Source organism: Triticum urartu, chromosome 4 (assembly GCF_003073215.2).
Source record: "Triticum urartu cultivar G1812 chromosome 4, Tu2.1, whole genome shotgun sequence".
NCBI classification, from domain to species: domain Eukaryota; kingdom Viridiplantae; phylum Streptophyta; class Magnoliopsida; order Poales; family Poaceae; genus Triticum; species Triticum urartu.
In genome coordinates, this window is record NC_053025.1 from 579,032,271 (window position 1) to 579,052,359 (window position 20,089).

A 20,089-nucleotide genomic window follows, 5' to 3' on the forward strand; every position below is an offset into this window, starting at 1 on the left:
TTACCAAACCCGCTGCTTCCAGTTTCCGGATCTCCTCTGTGATGAACTCTTGTCGTTCCAAAGCTTGCTTTCTGACCTTCTGCTTGACGGGCCACGCATGAGGACAGACAGCAAGGTGGTGCTCAATCACCTCCCTCGGAACGCCAGGGATGTCAGATGCTTTCCATGCAAACACATCGACATTCGCCCGCAGGAAGGTGACAAGCGCGTCTTCCTATTTGTCGTCAAGGGTGGAGCTTATGGTAAAAGCTCCTCCCGTGCTGTCCTCCTTGACAGAAACCTTCTTGGTTCCCGGCTGTGTGGCCCTGGACTTCTTGTTTCTGTCGGCGGAGCTCTCTGGCACGTCCTCGACGGGAGCGCTACACTCCGAAGAGGTGCGCTTGCCGGAGTGGGTGCCTGAGGTCTCACCGGTCTTCTTCTTTCGCCTTCCCGGGGATCCAGTGGCAGGAGCAAGCGCCTTAGCAGTGGCGGCTTCTGCAACTGCTTGTTGGTAGAGTTGGTCAGCGCAAATTAGCGCACCCTTCTTGTCTGACGGGACGGTGATGATCGTCACAGGCCCCGGCATCTTCAGGGTGTTGTAGGCGTAATGTGACGCCACCATGAACTTGGCCAGCGCTGGGCGGCCAAGGATCCCGTTGTAAGGCAAGGGGATCTCGGCAACATCGAACACAACCCTTTCTGTCCTGTAGTTCAGATCACTCCCAAAAGTCACGGGCAACGTGACCTTTCCCTTTGGTTGACTTCTTCCCGGGTTGACCCCCTGAAACGTGCCCGTCTCTTCGAGGTCTTCATCAGGAATCTGCAATTTCTCGATCACGGCAGGCGAGATTAAGTTCAGACCGGCCCCGCCATCGACTAGCATCTTTGTCACCTTGAGGTTGCGTATTGTTGGTGAAACCAACAATGGCAAGCACCCGACCGCAGTAGTGCGATCAGGGTGATCCTCAGTGTCAAAAAAGATAGGCGTGCTAGACCACTTCAGCGGCCTTTGGGCATCAAACGACGGTTCCGCCGCTGTAATCTCACGCGCCCACTGTTTAAGCTGGCGGTGAGAGGTATGTAGCGAGGCGCCGCCATCGACGCACATGGCCTCTGTAGCTTTCTGAAATTCTTGGTCACCAGGCTCATCGTCCTCTTCATGATCATCATCTTCTGGCTTTTTGTCACGGCCCCGGGCGGGCCTCTCCTGCTGTTTATCTTTGCCGCGACGGCCCGCCTGGCCGTTACGCTTCTTGCCGGACCCCTCACCACCATCCTGGCCTTTCTCCTTGTCCCGCCTCTCATATTCAGCCCTTTGCTTCTCAGCAAGGAGCTCAACCTGTCGACAGTTCTGGAGATCATGGCCTTTGGTGCGATGGATCTTGCAGTATTGCTTGTCGGAGTTTCCTGGCTTCTCGGCAGCCGCCAAGGCCCGGCAGGCGACACATCCGGCAATTTCCTTGCTGGGGTCATCTGCCTTGGTTTTCTTGGAGGAGCCGGCGTCGTCGGACCCCTCAACGGCAAGCACCGCCTTACCTTTGCGCTTCCTGTTGCGGCGCCGGCCTTTCTTCGCCGGGGCGGCAGTATCCTCATCTGAGGAGTCGGTTTCCACGCCGGCATCTTCGCCGGGGTACTTCCTTCCCTCTTCATATTGGGCACATCTGTCAGCAAGAACATAGAGTTCTCCCACATCTTTCACCTTGTTCATTGCCAGTTCTTCGCGCATCTTACGGTTACGCACGTTCTGATGGAACGCGCTGATGATGGCGGCAGGGTGAACGTCAGGGATATTGTATTGTACCCGGCTAAACCTCTGTATATACTTGCGCAGACTCTCGCCTCCCTTCTGGGGAATGACATGCAGGTCGCTTGCTTGGCCATGGGCTTGGTGACCTCCAGTAAAGGCGCCCACAAACTCATGGCACAAATCCGACCAGGAGGAAATAGAGTCCACCAGCAAGTGCATCAACCATGACATGGCGTTGGGTTTAAGAGCCAATGGAAAGTAATTCGCAAGCACCTTATCGTCGCGGGCTCCGGCCACTTGCATCGCGATGGTGTAGATGCACGGGTGAGTCTTACCGTTGTACTTTTCGCCAACGTCAGGTTTGAAGGTGCGGTGAGTGGGCCACTGGAACTGCCGCAGCTCACGGGTAAAAGCCGGACAGCCTACCTCGTAAGGTAGGCCTCCAGGGCTCTCCGGGGCCGGGTGGTTCACAGCAGGCCCTACTCGCCTGTCTGACTGGTGGCACGCTCCACGCCGGCGCTCGATAGTGGTTCGAGCGTCTTCATGGGCTCGTTCCCGAAGAACTTGGCGCTGGTCACAGTGGGTCCGCGGGTCAGACGATGCTATGGAGATGTCGTCGCCCGCGACGTCGCGACGAGCCGGCGTCCGCGGTACCGGATGGGGAAGAGGTGAATGCACCATGGTCGCGGCGCCACCGGCTTTTCCGCCACTGGTCCACGGGACTCCATCGGAGCGTCGACCCGGGGGCCTCACCGGACTTGGTTCGTCTTTGTTGGCCACCGCAACAAGGCTTCAGATAGTGGCTCTCCATTCGTCGAGTTTCCCCGTAGTGGGAGCAAAATCGAGGAGCAACTGCGCGTGCCAGGGCCTCTGCTGGCGTCAGCGGCAGCGAAACCTGCACGGATCGCGACGCGCTTCGACTTCTGACCATGTTAGAAGGAGCTCTATCACGACCCCGCGGTCGCATGCCGCTTTCACCAGCGCCTCGGCGAGTGGGCAGGTCTTCTACGTCCCGGGAGTGGCGCTCGGGGCTCTTCCCGCGGCGACGCCCGGGATCTTCGGCGTGATTACGCCGTTCGTCGCACGCTGCCTGGGAGGAGCGCGCTGTTGGAGCCGGCGTGGGAGTCATGGAGGCCCTTGCGTCGCCTTCGGGCGGGGCGGTGATGACCTTGGAAGGCCCCGCTCCATCCGCGAAGGGCTTGGCTCCGCCTTTGGATTTGGCGACGTATGGCCCGTTACCAGGCACACAAACATCGCCGCCTCCCAAACTCCGGCTGCTGGGATGGTGTTGGTGTTCGCGAGCAGTGCCCCGGGTCCTTTCTACGACCGGTCCGCTGCTCTCCCGTGTCGGGACGGGCTGTCCGGCTTCCGACTGGCCAACCGCCACCGTCGTCTTCTTCTTGGGCGCCATGATGATGAAGAAGCGCCGAACTAACTGCTAAAGCCGATTCTCACAACTGCACCCCCTACCTGGCGCGCCAGAGATGTCGGTGGGAACGACACCTATGGGATCACAAGAATCCCTACTACGGTTAGCGGGCCACGGGGTCGTGAGAAGAGCGGATCTAACAGGTAGCACACGGTTCGTTTATCCTGGTCCGGGCCGTGAGGATGCGTAAAACCCTACTCCTGCTTTGGTGGATTGTATATCTGTGTTCTTGAGCTAGCTATGGGGCGTGAGGAGCTCCAAAAAGCCGAATCCTTCCTCTGGTCGCCTCGGGCCTCCTTTTATAGAAAAAGGGGTTGCCACAGTGGCACACAGGAGGTGGAAAGGGTACAGTGATGCGAGGTTATCACTCGCATTACATGACAAGGCACATTTAATGCGTCTTGCTTAGGTGTCCTTGCTTTATCGGGGACGGGGGAGAAACCTATCTCGTCCGTCGCCGCTCCTTCTTGTGTCAACACGCGCCCTGGCCAGCGACGCCTGCGATGCCACGTAGGTAGGCAGGCAGCTGAGGTGGCGCAGTGGTGGGTCTTCACGAAGATCTGCATGCCGCCACGCAGGTGCCTGCCCAGTTGGTTGGGTCGACAGCTGCATGCGAACGGCGGTGGAGGTTTAGTCGGCGTGGGCCTGATGGTGGCCCTGCGGGTGTCCTCGGTAAGGGCCTTGTCGGGGCCCCGGCAAGGGTCTTGCCGGGGCGCCTGTTGTCATCCCCGGCAAGGCGCTTTCCAGGGGCCTTGTGGTCTTCCTCAGCTGGGATCCCGCCAAGGGTTGTCGTCTCCTTAGTGCCTATCTGATCTTGAATGTCTTCACAAAGATCTGCATGCCGCCACGGGGATGTCTCCTGAATCCTTGCGCTTTGGGGGCAGTGGACTCAAGGGTGGTTTGCTCCGTAGGCGCGGGACGAGTCGCCGCGGCAAGGGTCTTGCCGGGGCTGCTAGAACTGTCTCCCAGCAAGGATCTTGCTGGGGGAGTCCGCTTCGTCCCCTTTGCTCTTCGTGGTCTTGGCCTTGGCATTGTTCTAGTTCTCTTGAGCTTCGGTCTTACTCTGGCTCACCTCCCTTGCCTTGCTTGGTGTGGTGGTGCCCGTGGCTCAGACTGCCCGTGCACAGTTATAGGGGTACAAAAAGTGTACCCCTCTTTTTGTACACCAACAGGAGACCCCCTAATCCAGGACTCCCTCAGTAGCCCCTGAACCAGGCTTTAATGACGATGAGTCCGGCGCGCGGTTTCGTCTTCGGCATTGCAAGGCGGGTTCCTCCTCCGAATACCCCATGGAAGATTTTGAACACAAGGATAGTGTCCGGCTCTGCAAAACAAGTTCCACATACCACCGTAGAGAGAATAATATTCCCAGAAATCTAATCTGCTGACACGTTTTGACAGCATGACATCACGTCATGGCCCGGTCATTATTCGAACCGTTTTTCCCAACCAGCACCGCACATATCGCGAGGCAGTTTTCTTGACACGTCTTGTCAAAGCAGAGATCGTGTCCCCCTTATTACGGGATTCTCATCAATACGGACGTGGGTAACCCAACTGCGCCATCAATTACGGCGCTTGGGGAATAAGCGATTTTACCAGGCAAGTGGGGAGGCGCATCGCCTCTTCCGCCCTTATAAAGGGACAAGGATTCACTCTTTTTACCCACACCTTCTTCCCCCTTGCTTACCCATTCTCGCACACTCGAGCTCCAGCGCCCAAGTTCGCGTCTTTATTCTCAAACCACTCCAAGCATGTCCGGAGCGGGAGGTAAGTGGATGGTCTCCTCCGTCACGGAGGAGAACATCACAAAGTTACGGGAAGCCGGATATCTGGCCACGGATATGGCGCACCGGCTGCCAGATGCAGGGCAGATCATCCCTACGCCCGAACCCCATGAGAGGGTAGTTTTTCTTACCCACTTCGTCCGCGGACTAGGATTTCCCCTCCACCCGTTTTTTTCGCGGGCTCATGTTCTACTACGGGCTGGATTTTCATGATCTGGCCCCCAATTTCATCCTCAACATCTCGGCGTTTATCGTCGTGTGCGAGGCCTTCCTCCGCATCAGGCCCCATTTCGGCCTGTGGCTGAAGACCTTCAATGTCAAACCGAACGTGGTGGTTGGCCAGCAAGCAGAGTGCAGAGGAGCCATGGTGGGCAAAATGCCTAACGTCACCTGGCTCGAAGGCTCCTATGTGGAGACCATAAAGGGGTGGCAATCGGGGTGGTTCTACTTCACCGAGCTGCGCGACACCAACTGGGTGGCGGCCCCCAAATTTCGATCCGGAATCCCCACGCGGCTCACTTCCTGGAAAGAGAAGGGCCTGTCCTGGGGTTCCTTGGTAGAGCTGACCGGACTCCAGACCTGCATCAAGAACATGATGAGCAAGAAAATCAAGCTCGTCAACGTGGTCCAGGTCATGCTCTTCCGCCGGATTCTCCCGTGTCAACGACGGGCATTCAATTTGTGGGAGTTCGACTCGGCTAAGCACCAGACGCTGCGAGAGCTCTACGACATGACGCACAAGGACGTCTGGAGGGTGCTGTTCAAGGGCGCCGAGGTACCTCCTTCCCTCACCGAGGACCGCGGGCTCAGCGCAAAGCGCCATGCCAATCCGGTAAGTTTTGATATCTCACAGGGTATTTATTTGCCCCAGTTAAATCATGTGCGGGATCTAAGCTTCCATGTCATTAACAGGACTGGATAAAGGCAGCGGAGGAGCTCGATTGCCCAGCCCCCCTGCCTGAAGATCCTGCAGATGCTCTCCTAATGGAGATGCTGGCTCCGGCACCTTACAAGGTGCCGACGAAGAAGACCAAGAAGAAGGCCACGGGGACCTGAAAGGGTCTTCGGCGCAAGGTTGTATCGGACTCATCGTCCGATGACTCCGACATGCACTCCTCCCACGAAAACGAGGAGGAGGAGGACAGTTCCCCCCCCCCTCCCTCGCCAGGGGGGGGGGGACAAGAAAGGAAGGCCGACCCAACCGGGGAGGCCGAAGGGTCCAAGAAGGGAAGGACCCTAGTTCCGGACTTCTCCACGACGGCTGCCTACAACGGCGATAAATGGTTTCCCTGGGGGAAGCCCCTGGCGAAGTCGTAAGTTTCCATACACCATAGTAATTCATGGTATGTTTTATTGCACTGTTTCTCATTACGCTACAAATGATTATGCAGTCCGTCCCGAGCTCATCTCGACGTAGATTCGTCGGACGGTTCATTGGACTCATCGAATATGAATAGTGATTCACTTCCGACCGCCTCCACCCCTTTCCCTATGGACAACGTCGAGGTGTTGTCCTGAAAGGCACCGAGCCAAGGGGAGGTAGTCCTGGGGGCGCCTCAAGGTGACCTTTCGGGCCCTAGGCGCAAAGGGAGCAAGACTCCCACGGGCTCCAAGTTCGGCCCCCAGCCGAATACTGCCCCGGAACCTTTGGCGGTTCCGGACTCCGGCAGGCGATCCCCGGTTAAGGGGGGCAAGACGCCCGTGCCGGTGTCCTTTGTCCATCCAGAGGCACCAGATAACTTGCTGGAAGCGCTTCATGGCGCTTCCATCGACGAAGAGCACTGCACTATCATGAGTGCGGTGATCGAGAGAGTTCAGTCCACAAAAAATGGACTGACCGAAGCTTGCGCCAGCCTCCTAACAGGCTTTGAGGTAAGCAATCAAAATATAAGAAAATATTACCGCATAGACAGTAGCCCCTGATGCTCTGTTCAACGTTCGCGAAGAAAGGCCGAATAGAGGATCAAATGATGACCCAGGAGTCTAATCAGAATATGTCTATGTGTATGTGCGTGCTTCACTGCTGGCTGCTGCCGCACGTACTGCGGAGGTCTCTGCACTGAAGCAGGACCTGGAGCGGTCCGAGAACGAGCTCGGCCTTACCAAGAGGCAGCTCGAGGAGAGCAAAGGTAAGCAATACCTTGTCTATATTATTAAAAAGAAGTTCGGTTGTGAAGTAATAGGATCATCATGAATTTGCCAGGGGCCACGACCGAAGTGGCGACCCTGAAGACGGCGCTGTCCGAGGCTGAAGACAAAGCGGCCAAGGAGCGCATTGAGCGGGAAAAGCAAGAAGCCCGAGTAGGCGAGGTGCAACAAGAGCTCGAGGCTCTTGCCAAAAAACATGAGTCCTTGGAGCTTGACTCTAAGAAGCGAGAGTCCGAGCTTGCGAAGGCGCTCGAAAGCGCATGGAGCGCCAAGGCTGAAGCCCACAAGGCCCTCCAGGAGATGGATGCGGTGAAGAAGATAGCAGCGGGTAAGGCATTCATTATGCAAAGCAAGCATGTGAAGGAAACTTTCCTTTTACTTACCTGAGTTCGGAGCTCTCCAGGAGCGTTTGTAGATCTTCCCCGCAGTGTACTGGATGCCGCGGAGTTTTACCGAGCTGAGGAGGGGAGCTCAATGGAAAAGTTGTTCTGATCTCAGTATACTGGGACCGAACACCCAATGCCCTTGAGCGACCAGCTGAAGCAATTGGTTGAGCTCCACAAGGCGGCCGAACAGGCCATGAAGGGTCTTATAGTCCAGATATGGCCTGGCGAGCCCCTGCCTGGCAGCTACTTTGGTCTGGTGAGGCGGCTTGTGGATGCCTGCCCGCGGCTTGAAGTCATAAAGCGGCCCGTCTGCATCGAGGGTGCGCGCAGGGCTTTTGCCCGGGCGAAGGTGCACTGGGCGAAGCTGGACACCGTAAAGCTGGTGAAGGAGGGGCCGCCGGAGGGCAAGGAGCATCGCTGCCCCGAAATGTATTATGAGACTGTCCTGAAGGGTTCCCGCCTTGTGGCGGATGAATGTGCCAGGGATGTAATTTTTGAATGAACATGCTCATGTGATCCTGTAATGTGAAATGAGTTCATGTGCGCTATGCAACGCTATTTTAATTTAAACTATTACCTTATGTGCGGCCGTTTATAAAATCTGAGAGTTGGCCAGTCGTCAGCCTCTGCCCCCATGTAACTTGTGCGGTGTTCGGGATAAACCTGAGCACTATTTATCCCAATTTTGGGTCCTTCGAGGGAGGTGTTCATCACAACGAACCAGGTAGTCGGACTATAAGGCTTTATCACTCTCACTTAGCCATAGAACTCTACAATTTTAAATTTTGGCGAAGCCCTTAGTATTCGGAAGGCCCAATTTGGGGCGCTATACATGCCTAAGTCGGGCAAGGCCGACTCCTCGCCCGAAGCAGAAAAAGTCTTTAAGGACTTGAGACCTCTCGAACAGTGACAAGCTCTCGCCCTATCATGACAGTCAGTTTTCGGCTTTCTCTACTGAGGTGCTCGTCCGGAAGAACCGGGACACAATCGCAGTAGTTCTCCCAGCGCTACCTTAGCCGATATAGCAGAACGTAAGGTACCAAAGCCTGGGAGCCGGGCAAACCCAACTATTGACCCAAGACATGATTCGGAGCTGATGCATATAATGCTATAAGTTCGGGGTGCCGCACTATCAAAAGTGTTCGGACTTCTCACGCCGTATTATGGGGTAAACGAAAGCCCCTGGCGTACTGACCGTACCAGAATGTACGGATCAAAGTTGTCGTAAATGAACATATAAGAAAAAAGGGATGAATAATGCAATAATAGACTAATGCTATGCATTGGTGTTTGAATAATACGTGGAAGCATACTGATACAAGTAGTGCAATAAGCAGAAAATAGGACTATTTGACATGTCCTATCCAAGGGCAAGATGCGTATGAATAGTAGAAAGAGGGTATATCGGTTATTATTAGAGACCACCTGGGGGTTCCCGCGTACATCTTAGCTTCTTGCCTCCTTGGTTGTTCCTTCCCGTAATGTGTCCGGCAATCGTACTACCAGAAATGGCATTCAGAGAGTTAGGTCCTGAAAGAGGAAAATCATAAAGCTATACATCCCCTAGGGCGGTTAAGCCGCATTGCGGGATGTGCCCTGATCATGCCCCCGCCTATGCCCATGGTATTTTCAGTGCATAATTATGTACGCGCGGCATGGATTTCGTCGCTTGACTGGGACTGGGACGGGGGCCAAATTGCTAGGCGAGCTCTGAACGTGCCAGGTGATCCTGTTGCAGTTTACTCCGGACTTGCTTGACGGTGTCCGGGGGCTGTATCGTCGAATTGGTGGTTTGCCTTAAAAGGCTGCTTTGTGCCTGTGATGTGAGGGCCGCAGTGTGCTCTTCCATGCGGAGCAAGCGTTCTGTGTTTCCATTGACTGTTATGACCCCCCTAGGTCCTGGCATCTTGAGCTTGAGGTATGCGTAATGCGGTACAACATTGAATTTTGCAAATGCGGTTCGCCCGAGCAGTGCGTGATAGCCGCTGCGGAACGGGACGATATCGAAGATTAACTCCTCGTTTCGGAAGTTGTCCGGAGATCCGAAGACCACTTCCAGTGTGATTGAGCCCATGCAATGGGCCTCTACACCTGGGATGACGCCCTTAAAGGTGGTTTTGGTGGGTTTGATCCTCGAGGGATCTATACCCATTTTGCGCACTGTATCCTGATAGAGCAGGTTCAGGCTGCTGCCACCGTCCATAAGGACTCGTGAGGTGAAATCCGTCGATGATGGGGTCTAGGACCAGTGCGGCGGATCCGCCATGACAGATACTAGTGGGATGGTCCCTGCGATCAAAGGTGATCAGACAAGCGGACCATGGGTTGAACTTTGGGGCGACGGTCTCCATCGCATAGACGTCCCTTAGTGCACGCTTCCGTTCCCTCTTGGGAATGTGGGTTGCGTATATCATGTTCACCGTCTTCACTTGTGGGGGGAACCTCTTCTGTCCTCCCGTGTTCGGTGGCCGGGGCTCCTCCTCGTCATCACTATGCAGCCCCTTGTCCTTGTTTTCGTCATTTAACTTGCCGGCCTGCTTGAACACCCAGCATTCTCTATTGGTGCGATTGGCTGGCTTATCGGGGGTGCTGTGGATTTGACACGAGCGATCTAGTATGCGATCCAAACTGGACGGGCCCGGCGTACTTCTTTTGAATGGATTTTTCCGCTGACCGGATCTAGAGCCTCTGAATCCGGCATTGACTGCCGTATCATCGGTGTTATCGCCGTTGTTGCGGCGCTTTTGTCTGTTACGACGTGGTCTGCCGTTGGCATCTTTGGTATCCGGAGTACCCGGACTCCTTGATGTGTTGTTGCTGCGAGCCAGCCAACTATCCTCGCCTGTGCAAAAGAGGGTCATGAGTGTCGTGAGGGCTGCCATAGACTCCGGCTTCTCCTGGCCGAGGTGCCGGGCAAGCCACTCGTCACGGATGTTATGCTTGAATGCCGCTAAGGCTTCTGCATCCGGACAGTCGACAATTTGGTTTTTCTTAGTTAGGAACCGTGTCCAGAATTGCCTGGCCGATTCCCCTGGCTGCTGAGTTATATGGCTCAAGTCATCAGCATCCGGTGGTCCCACATAAGTGCCCTGGAAGTTGTCAAGGAATGCGTCTTCCAAATCCTCCCAACTGCCGACGGAGTCCGCTGACAAGCTATTCAGCCAATGCCGAGCTGGTCCTTTGAGTTTTAGTAGGAGGTACTTGATGGCATGTAGATCATCACCGCGATCCATGTGGATGTGAAGGAGGAAATACTCAATCCATACAACGGGATCCGTTGTACCATCATACGATTCGATATTTACGGGTTTAAAACCCTCCAGGAATTCATGATCCATAACTTCATCAGTGAAGCATAGGGGGTGTGCGGTGCCTCTTTGCCGGGCTATATCCCGACGCGGTTCATATGAGTCTTGTCTGCTGTATTCGGCCCGGCCGGATTTACTGTTAGTGTATCCGGCACGACGATCATCGTCACGCGTTGGCGCGCGCCCCCGTGACCTGTATATTGACCTTGCATGTTTTGCCCTGCTGTCCAATACGTCTCGCAGGTCCCGTGTGTTGCCCTGGGCCTTGGTATTTATGATTGAGTGGCGGCGGGGTGCAGGCTGAACTTCAGGCTGAAACGCCTCTCTGGCTCGGCCACGCGGTGGCCAGTCAGCCACATCGTACACTGGTGATGGAGGTTTCAATGCTTCCTCCTCGAGGTGAGGTAGCAACCTGCGCTTTGGGTAACTCTTGGAGGGGCGCTCGAGTTCGTATTCCTCGGCTGCAAGGACTTCGGTCCATCTATCTGCCAGCAAGTCTTGATCAGCTTGAAGCTGTTGTTGCATTTTATTCAGGCTATTTGCTGTGGCCATAAGCTGGCGCTTGAAGTGCTCTTGCTCGACGGGATCCTCAGGCACAATAAATTCTTCATCGCCGAGGCTCACCTCGTCTTCGGAGAGAGGAATGTAATTGTCCTCCTCCGATTCTCCATCTGCTGCCTGCTCTGGAGGGCTAGCTTGTTCACCCTCCCGCTCTACATCATGCTAGAGGGGATTGTGGTTGTCTTCGGCACTATCCGGAGTGTTATTGTCTCTTGTGCCGGTATCACTACTTTTGTTGTGGCGGGACTTAGAGCGGCGCCACTGACGTCGGCGCTTGGGTTGCTTCTTGGAGGGGTCATCCTCCATTGTCTCGTCGCCATTGCCTTCTTTGGGGGTGTCCACCATGTATATATCATATGATGAGGTGGCAGTCCAGCACCCTGTGGGCGGTGGTTCCTGTTCGTCTCCCACATCATCGTCCATACCGTCGATGTCTTCAGAGTTGAAGTCGAGCATGTCGGTTAAATCGTCGACAATGGCTACTAAGTGGGTGATGGGTGGGCAGCGAATTTCTTCGTCGTCCGCATCCCATTCTAGCCGGACATAGTTTGGCCAAGGTTCTCCTGACAAGGAGAGAGACCTTAATGAATTTAGCAAATCGCCGAAAGGCGAGTGCTGAAAGATATCTGCAGAGGTGAACTCCATGATCGGCGCCCAGTCGGATTCGATAGGCACGGATGCAGGCGGCTCGGAGTCCATGGCCGGAGACGAATCCAGTGGTTCGGCGACACGGCTCTCATAAGGGGTGAAGTCAGTATCCGGCTCCATCGCCACTGAGAGTGCGGCCTCCATGGCGGGGTCTATCCCTCCATCCTTAGATGGCGCAGTTTGCTCCGGATTGAAGGCCAGAGTAGTTGCAGATGCGATCTCCCGAACACTGTCCGACGGCAGAGTTACGTCATACTCGTCGTGATTGTGCGGCGCACCTGACATGGGCTCGAATACGTCGAAGATCAAGTCTCCACGGATGTCGGCAGTGTAGTTTAAGTTTCCGAACCTGACCTGATGGCCAGGGGCGTAGCTCTCGATCTGCTCCAAATGGCCAAGCGAATTGGCCCGCAGTGCGAAGCCGCCGAATACGAAGATCTGTCCGGGGAGGAAAACCTCACCCTGGACCGCATCGTTACCGATGATCAAAGGGGCCATCGAGCCTTATGGTGATGGCACAGTGGAACTCTCAATGAAAGCACCAATGTCGGCGTCAAAACCGGCAGATCTCGGGTAGGGGATCCCGAACTGTGCGTCTAAGGCGGATGGTAACAGGAGGCAGGGGACACGATGTTTACCCAGGTCCGGGCCCTCTTGATGGAGGTAATACCCTACCTCCTACTTGATTGATATTGATGGTATGAGTATTACAAGAGTTGATCTACCACGAGATCGTAGAGGCTAAACCCTAGAAGCTAGCGTATGGTATGATTGTATGTTGTCCTACGGACTAAACCCTCCAGTTTATATAGACATCGGAGGGGGCTAGGGTTACACAGAGTCGGTTACAAGGGAGGAGATCTACATATCCGTATTGCCAAGCTTGCCTTCCACGCCAAGGAAAGTCCCATCTGGACACGGGACGAAGTCTTCAATCTTGTATCTTCATAGTCCAACAGTCCGACCAAAGGATATAGTCCGGCTGTCCGGAGACCCCCTAATCCAGGACTCCCTCAATAGGCATTGTTCTTCTCATCTTTTGGCTAAGGCGAGGCTTGAGTAGGATGGAGATGGCTTCTAGGCCCTGTGGATTGAAGTTTGGTAGGTTTGTTTTTGAATTTGGCATCTCCAGTAGTGCCGGATCTGTCCACGGCAGTAGGGAACCGCCGTTCCCCACCTGGCATGGTACTACCGCCCTCCTCGAGCGGTACTACCGCGCAAGCGGTACTGCCGCTGTTGGGTCGCGGTACTATCGCTGGATGTCCAGTTCCATATTTTCCTACCAAGTTTTGATCCTTGTTGTTTTGTTTGGTGGCTTATGCTCTTTTCTTTCGTGTTGTTTCTTCTTCTCGTGTGTTTGGTTCCAGGTGGTGATCTTCCTGAGCAGAAGGCCCGCCGTGTCAACCCCGGTTGTGCCACGTCAAAGCGCTACCGCACTTCTAAGTCAGCCGGTGGTTCATCTAGTGCTCAACCGTCGCCAGCAGGCGCAACCTCAAGTGCTCCACCGCCACCTCAGCACACGAAGCGATATGCAAGCAAGCCAAAGGGAAAGACTGTGACTAAGATGACTGCCAAGGAATTTTGGGCAAAGCGTCGCCACAACCCCTATGAGGAAGACCAAGATCCCACTTTGGTCAACCGCCCGTTCTGGAACCGCTTTCAGTTTGCCATCTTTTTTGAAGTGATCAAGGCTAAGAAGAATCACTTTGTTGATGTCCATTCCATCGACACCGATCCTATGGAAAAGGACCCTGAGTATTTTGGCGAAGCCCTTCAGATGTGCACTCAGTTGAACATTCTCAGAATCATGCAGTTCAACAAGGACTTTGATGTCGACATCATATGCCAATTCTATGCCACTGTCCATCTTGGAACTGATGCAGAAAGGACTTTGACTTGGATGACAAATGGTAAGTTGCTCTCTGTCACGTGGAAGGCCTTCATGGAGTTACTTGGGGTGGAAGATCACGGGCTTGAGAATCCAGTCGGCTTCCGTCCTCACCGCAATGTCACCTCCACTCACAAGCAAGCACTCTGGCCCTACTATTCTCAGAAGGTTAACCCCAAGACAAAGAAGGTAACCTATGAGCTGTCTACCTATCTGGACATCCTTCACCGTGTCTTCCGCAAGACTCTTTTCCCGCGTGTTGGGAATCTGGATATGGTCCACTCCTATCTTGTGGACATGCTTCTCTTCTGCCAGCATGAGAAGGAAGAAACCACTGGAGAGTCCCTGGACATTTCTCATGTTATGTGGTCTGAACTTCTGTCTGGCATTTCTGAGCGCAAGTGCCCGATCTATGGTCCTTTCATCATGCTGCTCATTGAGAAGGCCTGGGCACATCACTATCCAAGGGCTACACTGGAAATTGGAGAGTTGATTTCTCATGATATCAAGCGTCTGAGGAAGAAGGACAACTGGGGCACCTAGGCCCCTCGATCTGATGCCCCACCTTCTGAGGCTGACATGGAGTTTGAGGACGAGGGTGAGGCCGATAAGGATGAGGAGTATGAGCCCTCCGGTGTGGAGCCCTCATGGGCTAAGAGGATTAAGCGCAAGATGAAGAAACTTTTTTGCATGGAGTCTCATGGCCAGTACATGTCTCATGTCTCTGAGAAGAAGGCCCGCAGACATCACAAGGAGCTCATGCGCCAGTTGGGTGCCTCTGTTAACAGCGGATCTGAGGAGAGGATCACTGACGAGGAGGAGTGGGTTCAGCAGCATTGCCCATGGACCGATTCTGACGCCGAGCAATTTCCGACCAACGACGGCGGTGCAGACGATCCCGCTGAGATGTGATGTTCGAGATCCTCGTCTTGCTATCACCTGGAGCCGTAGCAATGCTCTTTTCCCTTTTGGTGTCTCGTTGCCAAGGGGGGAGAGAATTTAGGAAGATTTTAGGGATTTGTGTTGTTGCTGTGTTGCGAGTGTGTCTTTGTGGTTTGTGGTGTCTTGTGTTTTCTCGTCGGTTTGCTTGGTTTGGTTTGGTGCCAGTGAGACCTAAGTTCTAGTCATATGGTGTGAGACATATGCTACCTTATCTTTACCTTTATTATCTATGTCTATCTAGTACTATGGTATCTTATGAGTTGCATGCTTATCCTGTTTTATACCCTGCTCTCATGTATCCCATGCTTAGAATTGTTGTACTATAAAATATAGGGGGGTGTTCATCCTAATGTGCGTGTGTCTTGCATTCCAAAGGCACGACTAACTAGGTGCACACATTCAGGGGGAGCCCGTCTATATTTTGTAGTTCTAAGTATCTTTACTTTCATGTCTTATCCCTGTGCAAATCCCTGGTTGTCATCAATCCACCAAAAAGGGGGAGATTGTTAAGGCATATCTCTCTCGATGTAGTTTTGGTGATTGATGACAACATGTTTGCGGACTAACCGTGTGCTTTGAGCATTTCAGAGATTCATCCTTGGCACGAGACGATTTCTTTCCCCTCGGAGTGTTTTTCAAGATGGTGTAGCTCTTTCGTTTCTTGTTTGGTGGACTAGTTTCGTGGGAGTCACCGTACTATCAAGAGGGGGTCCGCTTTGGTAAGGCTAGGGTGGAATCATCACATACACTTCCGTTTCACACCCTCTGGGCCTTCCCGCGTCGTTGGAGGGTTGATTCCCTACTGGACGGGCAGTCTTTGGCCCCAGTGGTAGTACCGCTTGAGGGTCCTCAGCGGCAGTACCGCTGCGGTACCGGGCCACTACCACCTCGACTCGAGGGGGGCGCATCTCATGTCGGGTTGAGCGGCACTTGCAGCGGTAGTAGGTGTGGTAGTACCGCTCGAGAGCGGTAGTACCGCCCTACCACCGCGGCAGTACCGCGCTGGGCACGGTCGCTCCTCTATCTTCAAGCCCTCCCTGGCTGGGCGGTAGTACCGCAAGGGGGAGCGGTAGTACCATTGGGTCCAGCGGTAGTACCGCTGCACCCTGTGGTAGTACCACCCTCTGCGGGGCTGTTTTGGGGGGAACGGTTGGATGGGGTCCTTTAGTATAATAGGGGGTCCCCTTCTTCCTCGTTGACCTACCTCTTCCCCCAAAAGCTCCATTAATGCTCCAAGCTTCATTTTCGCCCGATCTCTCTCCCTAGCCAATCAAACTTGTTGATTTGCTTGGGATTGGTTGAGAAGGCCCGGATCTACACTTCCACCAAGAGAACTTTGATTCCCCCACCAATACCTAGCGGATCTTGTTACTCTTGGGTGTTTGAGGAGGTCACCACGGAGCCATAGTCCATTGTGGTGAAACTTCGTGGTGTTGTTGGGAGCCTCCGATTAAGTTGTGGAGATAGCCCCAACCTTGTTTGTAAAGGTCCGGTCGCCGCCTCCAAGGGCACCAATAGAGGAATCATGACATCTCGTATTGTGTGAGGGTGTGAGGAGAATACGGTGGCCCTAGTGGCTTCTTGGGGAGCATTGTGCCTCCACACCGCTCTAACGGAGACGTACTTCCCCTCAAAAGGAAGGAACTTCGGTAACACATCCTCGTCTTCACTGGGTCCACTCTTGGTTATCTCTTACCTTTACTTGTGCAAGCTTATTAGTGCTACTTCTCTTGCTTGCTTGTGTGTTCGTTGTCGTTGCATCATATAGGTTGCTCACCTAGTTGCACATCTAGACAACCTACTTTGATGCAAAGTTTAATTTCATAAAGAAAAGCTAAAAATTGTTAGTTGCCTATTCACCCCCTCTAGTCAACCCTATCGATCCTTTCAGCACGCCCTCCACCCTTGTGGCCGCCTCATGGCTCTTCTGACTTGCACTCCAAGTCTACGGGGTGTTATATTCCGTTTGGACTCCGTTATATTCCGTTTGGTATTCCTTTTCTGCGAAACTCTAAAACAAGGAAAAAAATAGAAACTGGCACTGGGCTCTAGGTTAATAGGTTAGTCCACTAAAATCATATAAAATAGCATATTAATGCATATAAAACATCCAAAACAGATAATGTAATATCATGGAACAATAAAAAATTATAGATACGTTGGAGACGTATCAAGCATCCCCAAGCTTAATTCCCGCTCTTCCTCGAGTAGTTAAATGATAAAAACAGAATTTTTGATGTGGAATGCTACCAAATATATTTATCCATGTAATTCTCTTTATTGTGGCATGAATGTTCAGATCCGTAAGATTCAAAACAAAAGTTTAGTATTGACATGAAAAAATAATACTTCAAGCATACTAATAATTAATTATGTCTTCCCAAAATAACATGGCCGAAGAAAGCTTATCCCTACAAAATCATATAGTCTGGCTATGCTCCATCTTCATCACACAAAATATTCAAATCATGCACAACCCCGATGACAAGCCAAGCAATTGTTTCATACTTTTGATGTTCTCAAACCTTTTCAACTTTCACGCAATACATGAGCATGAGCCATGGACATAGCACTATAGGTGGAGTAGACGGTGGTTGTGGAGAAGAAAAAAAGAAGGAGATAGTCTCACATCAAGTAGGCCTATCAACGGGCTATGGAGATGCCCCTTAATAGATATCAATGTGAGTGAGTAGGGATTGCCATGCAACAGATGCACTAGAGCTATAAGTTTATGAAAGCTCAAAGAGAAAACTAAGTGGGTGTGCATCCAACTTGCTTGCTCATGAAGACCTAGGGCATTTTGAGGAAGCCCATCGTTGGAATATACAAGCCAAGTTCTATAATGAAAAATTCCCACTAGTATATGAAAGTGATATCATAGGATACTCTCTATCATGAATATCATGATGCTACTTTGAAGCACAAGTGTGGCAAAAAGGATAGTAACATTGTCCCTTCTCTCTTTTTCTCTCATTTTTTCTTTTCTTTTTTTGGGCCTTCACTTTTTTTATTTGGCCTTTCTCTTTTTTCCTCACATGGGACAATGCTCTAATAATGAAGATCATCACACTTTTATTTACTTACAACTCAAAGATTACAATTCGATACTAGAACAAAAATATGACTCTATGTGAATGCCTCCGGCGGTGTACCAGGATGTGCAATGAATCAAGAGCGACATGTATAATGATGAACGGTGGCTTTGCCACAAAAACAATGTCAACTCCATGATCATGCAAAGAAATATGACAATGATGGAACATGTCATTATAAACTGAATGATGGAAAGTTGCATGGCAATATATCTCGGAATGGCTATGGAAATGCCATAATAGGTAGGTATGGTGGCTGTTTTGAGGAAGTATATGTGGTGGGTACCGGCGAAAGTTGTGCGGTACTAGAGAGGCTAGCAATGGCGGAAAGGTGAGAGAGTGCGTATAATCCATGGACTCAACATTAGTCATAAAGAACTCACATAGTTATTGCAAAAATCTATTAGTCATTAAAACAAAGTACTACGTGCATGCACCTAGGGGGATAGATTGGTAGGAAAAGACCATCGCTCGTCCCCGACCGCCACTCATAAGGAAGACAATCAAAAAACATCTCATGCTCCAACTTCGTTACATAACGGTTCACCACACATGCATGCTACAGGACGCACAAACCTTAAACCAAGTATTTATCAAATTCATAACTACTCACTAGCATGACTCTAATATCACCATCTTCATATCTCAAAACAATCATAAGGAATCAAACTTCCCATAGTATTCAATGCACTTTATATGAAAGTTTTTATTATATCCCTCTTGGATGTCTATAATATTAGGACTAATTTTATAACCAAAGCAAATTGCCATGCTGTTTTTAAAGACTCTCAAAATAATATAAGTGAATTACGAGAGTTCATCAATTTCAATAAAATAAAACCACCGCCTTGCTCTAAAAAGATATAAGTGGAGCACTAGAGCAAAATAGCCTAACTCAAAAGATATAAGTGAAGCACATAGAGTATTCTAATAAATCACGATTCATGTGTGTCCCTCCCAAAAGGTGCGTACAGCAAGGATGATTGTGGCAAACTAAAAGGCAAAGACTCAAATCATACAATACGCTCCAAGCAAAACACATACCATGTGGTGAATAAAAATATAGCCTCAAGTAAAGTTACCGATAGACGAAGACGAAAGAGGGGATGCCTTCCCGGGGCGTCCCCAAGCTTAGGTCGTTTCTCCTCCTTTAATATTACCTTGGCGTGCCTTGGGCATCCTCAAGCTTAGGCTCTTGCCACTCCTTATTCCATGGTCCATCAAATCCTTACCCAAAACTTGAAAACTTCCCAATACAAAACTTCAACAGAAAATCTCATAAGCTCCGTTAGTATAAGAAAATAAATCACCAATTTTTGTACTATTGTGAACTCATTATTTATTTATATTGGTGTAATATATACTGTATTCCAACTTTTCCATGGTTCATACCCCCCGATACTAGCCATAGATTCATCAAAATAAGCAAACAACACGTGAAAAACAGAATCTGTCAAAAACAGAACAGTCTGTAGTAATCTGGATATTTCGAATACTTATGTAACCCCAAAAATCCTGATAAATTAGGAAGTCCTAGAAAATTTGTTTATTAATGCTATGCGAAAATAATCAGTATTTTATCACATTTTTGTAAAAGATGAAAACTAATCTCATGGGTGAAATAGTTTCTGTTTTTCAGCAGGATCAAATCAACTATCACCGTAAGCTATCTCAAAGGTCTTACTTGGCGCAAACACTAATTAAACATAAAGCCACATCTAAACAGAGGCTAGATGAATTATTTATTGAAAAACAGAACCTAAAAAGCAAAAACAAAAATGAAATTGGGTTGCCTCCCAACAAGTGCTATTGTTTAACGCCCCTAGCTAGGCATAAAACACGAATAGATCTAAGTATTGTCATCTTTGGCATGAAATCCATAAGTGGCTCTCATAATAGATTCATAAGGCAATTTAATTTTATTTCTAGGGAACTATTTCATGCCTTTCCTTAACGGAAATTTAAATCTAATGTTTCCTTCTTTCATATCAATAATTGCACCAATCGTTTTAAGGAAAGGTCTACCAAGAATAATAGGACATGTAGGATTGCAATCTATTTCAAGAATAATGAAATCTACAGGCACATAATTCTTATTAGTAACAATAAGAACATCATTAATTCTTCCCATCGGTTTCTTAATAGTGGAATCCGCAAGCAAATTTAAAGAACAA